The sequence below is a fragment of the Ovis canadensis genome, chromosome 3, assembly GCF_042477335.2.
Source record: "Ovis canadensis isolate MfBH-ARS-UI-01 breed Bighorn chromosome 3, ARS-UI_OviCan_v2, whole genome shotgun sequence".
Lineage (NCBI taxonomy): Eukaryota > Metazoa > Chordata > Mammalia > Artiodactyla > Bovidae > Ovis > Ovis canadensis.
Window position 1 is genome coordinate 1,504,303 of NC_091247.1, and position 9,272 is coordinate 1,513,574.

General features: G+C 59.9%; 1 long non-coding RNA gene across 1 annotated transcript; it reads left to right on the top strand.

Annotated features, from left to right (window-relative positions):
• Nucleotides 1-5,691: 5,691 nt before the first annotated feature.
• LOC138435327 (uncharacterized) lies at nucleotides 5,692-8,346 on the top strand. The gene is made up of 2 exons (XR_011255038.1): nucleotides 5,692-6,133; nucleotides 6,768-8,346. It is a non-coding gene; the product is annotated as an uncharacterized lncRNA (long non-coding RNA).
• Nucleotides 8,347-9,272: the final 926 nt, after the last annotated feature.

Consider the following 9,272-nt stretch of genomic DNA (forward strand, 5'->3'; position numbering starts at 1 on the left):
TCATTCTCAAGGCGTCCTGGGGTTGGGGGTGACCGTGTTCAGGGGTCACCCCATGGGACACGGGGGTGAGGGTGGGTGGGGAAGCACGCATGCAGCCCTCTCTCCCTTTCTCTCTACTTGAAAGGCGGGGGCCCTGGATCCTCGAGTGACTGCGTGGGTTTTCTGTTGGGAGAAGGCCCTGGAATTTGGGGGCTGTCCAGTGGAGCCCACCACAGCCTTGTGACCTTGTCCAGAGACCTCTGGAGATGTCCTCCAGGGGGCTGGGGGCTGGGTCAAAGGACACGGGCATTTTAAACGCTGATACGTGGCATCGCTGCCTGCCACGAGTAGTGCTCACCCTCCTGGGGCCTCTCTGGGGCCTGGCCGCCAGTCCCGCCAGCTCCATCAGGAGGCCGGGTGGCCACCAGGGGTGTTCACTAGGGCTCAGGACTTACCCTGCTCTCAGGCCTCACCCCCTCTGTCGTTGATGGTGGACTGGACAGACTGGCTCAGCCCGGCATCTGTCCAGGAATGTGGTTTTTAGGAAATGAGTATTCAAAGAGCCCGCCTGTGTGAGTTCTGGAGGGGGTGCAGGGCGCTGCAGAGCAGGTGGGCCCGGCCTGGCTCTGGCCTTGCTGCGGTAGGTGCCCCAGGCTCCGTGCTGGTGTTCCGTGGATGCCGAGCTCCTGAGGGCAGCTTCTCTCTTGGCCTAGCTGAGCACACAGTAGGCGCAGGTGCAGTTCGTCATGTGAGTGAGTGAAAACCAGAAGGGCTGAGGGAAATGTGAGGGTCCGAGCGGCTGCCCCTGGAGCTGATGTGCTGCGGCCCTAGGCCAGGGCCTCAGAGAGTGGCCGCGCCAGGAGACACGGTCTTTGCAGAGGAGCTCACATTACTGTGAGGCCATTAGGGTGGGGCCTAACCCAATATGTTGCTATTTAGTCAGTAAGCTGTGTCGGACTGTAGCAGTTGTGTGGACTCTAGCCCTCCATGCTGCTCTGTCCACAGGATTTTCAGCAAGACCGGTGTTCTTATAAAACGGGGACACGCGGACACAGACAGGCACAGAGGCGTTCGCATAAGGGCACGGGGAGAGGGCAGCCTCAGAAGGAGCCGGCCCTGCAGACTCTCCATCTTGGACACCCAGCCTGCAGAGGGTGCATTTTGAGCCTCCGGTCTATGTACAGCAGCTGAGCAAACCGACATGGAGGCTTTGTGGAAAGTGCTGGCTGGCAGCCTGGCTGAAGGGGGGCCTAACCCTCCAAGCAGGTTGGGGCCAGGTGTCCCCAAGGTCTGAGGAGGTGTCTGTCACCAGTCCCAGTAAATGCGCCTCCGGGCCACCCCCACCGGCCACGCCCAGCGCCCCGCTGTGCTGTGCGGCCTCCCAGCTGCAGCTCCAGGCCCACCATCCCTAGTTCGTTTCTGAAACCTGCTGATTCGGCCTCATTACCTGCTCCGGGCCTCACTGCCGGTGGCTTTGTTTCCGCTCGGGCTTGTCAGCACATTTCATTTCCACGGCAAGAATTGGGTCTTGGACGGCCAATTATTCCCCATTTAGAATCGTTCTCTTCAGCACAAAGAACCTCACACGGAAGGTTCTTCATTTTATTTCAGGCAACTCAGACAGCAGCTATGCCCCTTGATGAGTTATCGGGGAGAGGGCGAGCAGGTGTGAGCGTGAGCGTGTGAGTGTGTGCCCCCGTGCTCCCGGCTGCTCTCCTATTCACTGTCAGTTACCGTCACACTTTGGAGCTGAAGACGCCAGACTGTGGGCTGAAGCTGAGCCGGACGCCTCTGCAGGACGGAGCGTCCGTGCCCTAGCTTCCCTGGGCCTTGGTGTCCCCTCCACGCACGGGGATCACGGGGACCACGTCTCAGGAGCAGAAACTGGTGGCACAGGGCCCAGGTGCCAGAGGCCCAGCGGTGTGTAACGATCAGCCAGCCCTGGCAGGCGTGTTCCTCCCGACAAGCCCATGAGGCTGGTGGAAGACATGCAGCTAATCAACCCATTATACAGAGGAGAGAAGTGAGGCTCAGAAACACCGAGGGATGTGTGCCTAGCTGGGACTCAAATGCAGGCTTCTGATCCCAAACATGCTTCCTTGCAGGGCAGGCAGGACACGTCCTCTGCCTCAGGGGCTAGAGGTGCCCAGCTGGTAAGCGCTGTGCCCAGCTGGCAAGCGCTGCCCCCAAAGCCAGGCACCTAATACAAATATGCATTTGCGTGGGAGATGCTTTCTTCCTGGCCTTTCAAATAACCACAGCTGATAGTCACCCTTATGCTCTGAGCAAGTTAAAGAAGAGATTCTTTAAGGGCATTCATTTGCCTCTGTGGGCTTTAAAAAGTATAATTAAAGTTTATGTCTCTGGCTGGGAGGATGGACCTCCCACTTATCATAAAGTCATGGCTGGAGGGGTCAAAAGGAGGGGCACCTGGGGACCCGCTGATTGTCAGGCTTCTGGGAGGGGCTCTGTGCCAGGGAGCTCTGCGGACGAGACCTCGCAGCAAACCCGTCCATGTTCTGTGCAGCCACGTGTGCAGCGGGTGCGCCCTGCACACTCCCACCTCCTGGGGTCGAGCCCGCCCTGTGGGGGTCGGGGTTGAGACAGGCAGGGGCCAGGTGAGGGCCCTCGGGGGCGGAGCTGTGGGGACACCTGTGCTGCTGGCCACTTGAACAGGACCTAGGCCTCAGGCCCCCAGAGCAGCCGGGGTGCTCTTGTGACAAAGCCTGGAAAGAGTTCCATTCACTTCCCCGTCCTGAGAGTGCATCCATCAACATGGCTGGGAGCATCGCAGGCCTCCGTCTGCTTCCTGGAACAATCTGAGCTTTATTGAGGTGCAACTGGTATCCCAACACAGGCAGGCTTAAAATGTGCATCTCTTTTTTCCCCTGTGCCATTAAAATCTTTTTCTTTAGATTGTACTGGGCTGTGGTGACTCACAATGCTATGTCAGTGTCAGGCGCGTAGCTTAGAGACTCAGGGGTGCCTGTGCACACACCCACTCGTTTTCAGGTGCTGTTCGCGTCCAGGTTATCGCAGAACACTGAGCAGAGCTCCCTGCTACACAGTAGGCCCTTGCTGGTTAGCAAACACGGACGGGTTTGCTGCAAGGTCTCGTCCGCGGAGCTACCCTGGCCAGAGCCCCTCCTGGGGGGCCTGACAATCAGCAGGTCCCCAGGCTGGAGGAGCAGAGAGGGGAGAACCCCTCCTCTGGACCACTCCAGCTGCGACTTCATGGTTGTCTCTCTTCTATGTAGTCGTGGGTGTATCTTAACGACATCTTGTTGAGTTGGGACGCAGGCACACACTCAGGGTACCTTCACAACCCCGGTGCTACCCGCACCCATCACCTCCCAAAGCTTCCCCGTGTCTTTCTGTTCCCCTTGTAAGAACACAACCTGAGGTCCGTCCTTTGCCCCTGTTCTAAAGGGTGTGGTTCCCTCTTGGGAGGTTGGTGTCATCTTGGACAGCAAAGCCCTAGAACTCACCTTGCCACCCAGAAAGACTGCACCCAGGGACCTCCATTTCCATTGGCTCTGGCGGGAGCGCAGCTGCTGTGAAGTGGACAAGGGCTGATGGAGCCCCTCCTGTGAGCGGAGCCCCTGGGACACGGAGAAGACCCAACCCTGCCCCCTGCCCTTGGGTGCCGACAGCCTGGCCAGGAAGGTCAGAGTCCCGAGCACGGACTTAATCACTCACTGTGCGTGTCCACGTGCTGGCGCCGAGGTGGAGAGACATGAGACAGTGAAGGCCGGGCAGCCTGTGTGTGTGTGTGTGGTGGTGGGGGGTGCTGGGGGTCTGTGGGCCCAGCAGGGGCTGAGAGGTGAGCCTCTGGGGTGGAGATTTGGGGGCTGTGGCCCAGGTGAGCGTGGCACCCTCAGGAGACTACACGGGGTCCCAGGGCACCGGGACTTGGGCTCAGGAGTCCTCTCTGAGAACCTTGGTCCACGTCTTTGTCGGTAAGTGCTCATGACTGAGCATCTTACACGAGCTTCAGGGAGAGCTCCGAGAACCGGGAGGCCCAGGCCCCGGTCCCAGCTTAGCCTCCAGCTTCTGGTCGCAGCTGCCCTTGGCCTCAGCTGCCCTCTGTGGGAGCCGGAACTGGGGGAAGTTAGTTTCCAGGTGGGCCACCTGGAAAGGCTCTATGGTTTGATGGCACATGATTATTTAGACAGAACAGGGCAGCTCAACTGTGAGATCCTGGGTGCTTGGGGTGGCGTGCGGGCTGATGGCCCAGGGACCACCCCCTTCCCTGGGGCTGGCCGGGGGGCTGCTGGCTGGCTATCTGCAGCTCTCTGGTCCTGGGGAGCCAGGGAGGCCCTCATGACGCTCCACGCACCTTCCAGGCAGCTTGCCCCTGTACTGCTGTGTGCTGGCCCCAGAAAATCCACGACACCTGCCATCCCAGGCCCGGGGCAGATTTGGGAACTGCGTGTGCTGTGCCCGGTGCCCAGGAGCAGAGGCCTGCACTGTCCTCCTGGCCAAGCCTCTCGCCCATGTCCTTTCATGAAGCAGCTTTGACAGACGCCATTGCTGTTTCTGCAGAGCAGCTGGGCTGCGTCACCATCCCTGGGGACGAAGGTCATGGCGCCCTTGTCTGTTCAGCACGGCTCTGCAGAAAGCGCCTAATTACTCATTAAAAGCCGGGTTGGAGCCCTGGTCCTGCAGCTGCACAGGCCTTAATTACGCCTTTCCCTGCACGTCCCAGAGAGCAGGGCCTGGGAGGGGACGGTCGTTGGTTCTTAATTGGCTTCATGTGCTCAGCCCGAGTGGTCCCTCTCCTTGGGCTCCCAGAGACGCCAGAAAACCCTGAGAGCTTTTCCTGCCCTCTCCCCGGGCCACGTCCAGAACCGGGCATCGGGGCCTCTTCCTCCCGCGTGCTGCTCACTTCTTCCTGAGGAAGCGGCTGTGACTGGACCACCTGGCTCGGGCCTGGCCGCAGGGGGCACGCTCCTTCCCAGGGCCCCACCCGCTGTCTTTGCCTGGGTATCCCCCCCGGTGTCCTTGGGCCGTCTGCCTCAGAACTGCCCTTGCCGGTCACATAGCTGGTCACCAGGCCCCTTGCAGTCATCCTCAGAGAATGAGTGTCTCAGAGGATCAGAAAAGGGGGTTTCCCAGGCTCTGGTATAAGCAGTGAAGGAGGGACACTCCCCCCTGGGTCGGCTGGAGAGAGGGCGGCACGCTCGCCCCGCATCGTGTCCCCACCATCGGGCTCGAGATCCTGCTTGTTTCCTGCTGAATCAGTAAGCAAGGGTATCACGGCCATCAGCGATCACAGGCCTCCAACGTGAGCCCTAAGGGCACTCAGGAAGGAGAGGAATACTTGTGATCTGGCAGGTATCAGACACTAGCCACTCCCAACGGCGAGCCCAAGGAGCTCAAAGTGTGGGAAAACGCAGGAGACTGGCCCCTTAGCTGAGACGCGCAGGAAAGGAACAGATCCAGTGAGCCCAGACTCCTGCCTCTTCCCAAGCAGAGAAAAGTGCTACGTTCCTAACTGGAAATACCTGGCTTCCTTTAAATAACAATAGTTTTTTGATGTTCAGACTGCCGGTTGTTTGTTGCGAAACTTCCTGGCTCCCCCGCTGCCCTCCTCTGAGCAGTTCTCTCAGGGATGCTTGAGACGCTGCCTCCCGGGCTTAAGCCCTAAAAGCTCCCCCTGGATACAAGGGAACTCTCAGCCTTCAGGTCACGTGTATTTTTCTTTTTCAGTCGGCAGGAAGGTTCCAGGCCTGCAGCAGCCTGGCCTTCCTGGCCCTCTCCACCTCTCCACGTCCCCTCCAGCTGCCCGCCTGCGGGCCGGGCTGACACATGCCCGCCTCCAGGCCCCCTGGCACCTGCCTCAGGGACCATCTTGCTGACACCCATAGAAGGGGCCCTCCCTCCCATGAAGCCTTGCCCTCTGGGCTGTGTCCACCTCTTTGCTGCCTATGAAGTGGACTTATGCCCTAAGTGAGTCAGGGGGCTTCGTCCTCCCTGTGGACTTGACTCCATGTTGCAGCTGCCCTGCCTGTCTTGCTCACAGTCGGCATTTGCCATCTCAGCGCCAGACCTGTAACGACTCAAGGAAAGGAGGAAAGATGCAGGGAACCCTGGCCAGATTCCTGACAACAGGGCGGAAGCCAGAGGGGTGGCTGGTGCTGCACTGGGGCAGGTAAGTGGCCACAGCCTCCACCTGGAGCCAGAGCTGCCACCGCGGGGGGAGACTTCCTGAGAAGACCCCTGCCAAGCGGAGCTGGAAGGCAGGTGGCTGTGGGTCAGATCTCTTCTGCGGACCCAGCCACAGATCCCCGGGGGAGCCTGAGGCTGGACCTCAGGCTCCATCTATCTGGAAGGCCCCGGGGCAGCAGCAGGCCTCTAGAAATGCAATTACCCAGCTCTAAGGCGTCTGCCTTCTTGAGATGCTCAAAGCACCACAGCTAAAGTGGAGAACAGCAACAGTCCCACCCACGGGCAATGCTAACAGCCCAGACGCTTCGGGAGTGGGGGCTTGGGTCACGCATCAGGCAGGGAGCCTCAACAGCGAGGAGGGCGGAGGCTGAGCATGGGGTGGAGAGGCGGGCAGGAACACTCCCTTGACTGCGTGACCAGGCCTGGCTCATCCAGACACACACGTGTTGTTCACACAGTCACCGAATGCGCTCTGCCTCCCGGCCCCGTGTCCCCACCGCTAACCCAAGCCGTGTCGGCAGCAGTTACTTGTCTGTCTGAGTTACACGGGGGCTGGGGCGCAGCCTCTAAGCTGCCCCGTATTCACAGCTTTACATAAACCCCCTTCTCGAGTACAGGCTCACCAGGGACTCACGGCTAATGAATGGATAACTCTGGTGCAAGAGCTGGGCCATCACGTCTGAGACGCCACTTATGAGAAGACACGGACTCCACCTTCTTGGGCCTCCCTGGTGGCTCAGACAGTGAAGAATCTGCCTGCAATGCAGGAGACCTGGGTTCGAAGGGATGCAAACTGCCCTTCCGAGAAGCTCGCGTGTCGAGAACCTGGCCACTCAGCTGGCAGCTGCGTGGGGAGCGTGTGAGTGCAGCCGAGCTGGGCCCTCTGGATCTCTCTGGGACAGACCCGTCTCCCATATCGTCTGCTGCGGCTCCTCTGCAGTGCCCAGCTAACAGCATCTGACGCATGCTTCTGCGCTGTTCTACAGACGCTGAGGCCACCGCAGAGTGGAAGGACTTAACGACTTGCTGGCCACGAGCACACAGCCCCCAGACATACTGGTGCCTGAGGACCGAAGACGTGAGCCCCTGAGACACGCCCTGCTACCTCCCCGTCAATAACGGAGAATGTGCAGGAGCCGGCCAGACAGCCTGGAGCCCGGGCCGCACATGGCCTTTAAAGAGGCCCTGCTGGAACCTTCTGGGGAGTCGGGGTTTAGAGCATGAGCCACCGCCTTGCCTTGCCTGGTGCCTGGACGGGGAAGGCTGCCCTTCCGTCACCACAGCCTCCTGTCGGCAGCCCGGCTTCACCGCTGTCGGGAGGCCCTCCCCAGTCCAGGCTCCAGACCAGCACTTGCGGGCCCCTGACTGCAGCCCTAGGTGACTTTGGGTAGAGGGCCCCAGCTAAGACACCCCAGATTCCTGTCCTCAGGGGTATCAGTGAAGCCTCCAAGTTTTGGGAAATGTGTCCCACAGCCCCCACGTGATAGACAAATAACACTTTCAGTGCTGAAATCACAGGGGGCCGAAGGTGAGTGTGACTCAGCGGGAGGCGGGGGAACAGCCCCGGGGGTGAGGAGAGGGCTCTGTGTTCGCTTTGGGCAAGGCTTAGCATGTTTTCGGTTTTATGGAGGTCGTTAGCATCACGTCAGGTGTAAGGCTGGATCCTGCTCTTTCTCGGGCACTGAGACTGTTCAGATGAGCTTGGTAGGGGTAAGGGGTTGACAGTGTGGATGTGGTGGCTTCCTGGCGTGTCGCCTGCCTTACTCACTGCTCTCTCCTGCACAGCCCTGGGCTGGTTTGGTCCCCGAGGGCAGTTGTGGCCTTGGGGGGAAGGCCGGGGCAGCGCCAGGCACAGCCTGTCTCTCCTCTGTGGCCAGCACCTGCCGACTCCTCCTGGGTTCTGGCTCCTGGGCCACGTGTGTGTTCATCTCTTAATCAAAGGTCTCCAGTGTCTTCCCAGGGCACCTGGCCTTGAGGCTGGGGGCCGTGGCGGTGAGGCTACCCTTGAGGGTCCACACATCCCAGCGGTTTCCCGGTGTCCTGCTACCCCATTGGACATCCGCCTCTACCCCTGGCAGGCTGCCTGCTGACCTCAGGCGCCACTGGCAGAGGCAGAAGCGGAGCCTCCTGGTGACTGTGTTGCCAGCTCCCACAATTGCATCAGGGCCGAGTCCTGCAATAAACCCTTTAACTGCATCTCCCGGTGGTCCTGCCTCTCTGATCAAAGCCTCATCCTGACCTCATTCCTAAACAGCGAGGCCCTGTCCCCCAGCCCTAAAGGAGAAGAAAGGGCCTCTCTGCGGTGTGTTGGCTGTCACCAGGAAGATGGTGACAATGTCTGAGCCCAGCCAGACTTTCCACTGAAAGAATCACAGGGACACCATATGAAACTCATAGACATTGCTCCTGCCCTTTAGAATAATCCCCCTGAGCCAGGGCACCGGAGCTCTGCGGTTGCTCTGCTCATCAAGCCAAGATGGCAAGGACTTGGCTTGGTGCCGAGAGCACACACATGCGCAGAGGCACACGCACAGAGACATGGACACACACAGCCTGACGCACAAGCCACGTGCATAAAGATACAAAAGCTCACTTCAGCCCCGTGTTACGTTTTAAGCAAAGGCCAGGAAAAATGGCACCTCAAAGGGATCCTGGTGGATTCGACATTGTTGTTGACTCTTTTGAGACTTCAGGAGGAGAAAAGTGTCTCAGAAAAAGATTTCTTGTTGCTGTTGACAGCGAAGGTGAGCCTGGATGGTGAAGACCTGTGTCAGGCAGCATGTGCCCAGGCTGCAGCGCGAGCCTTTGTGGGCGCGGGTCTTTCCTCAGGGGGCTCACAGTGTGAGCAACACCTCCTGGGGGCCCACCTGGGTCGCCTCCACTGCCTTCCAGCTTCCTGCCCAGGGGCCGGATGGATGCTCTGCACACAGAGGTAGAGATGTCGCTGGCTCAGGCCGTCACTCCATCCCGGCAGCTCCTTACACGGTACCGGCCACATGGAGATGAGGGGGCTGGCCCAGAGGGACAGGGAGGCTGCAATGCCGCACTGTGGCCAAACCTGCGGGGAGAGCACACAGCCAGGGTCCAGAACGTCCCGGGGTGGCGAGGGTCATTCTGCAGGG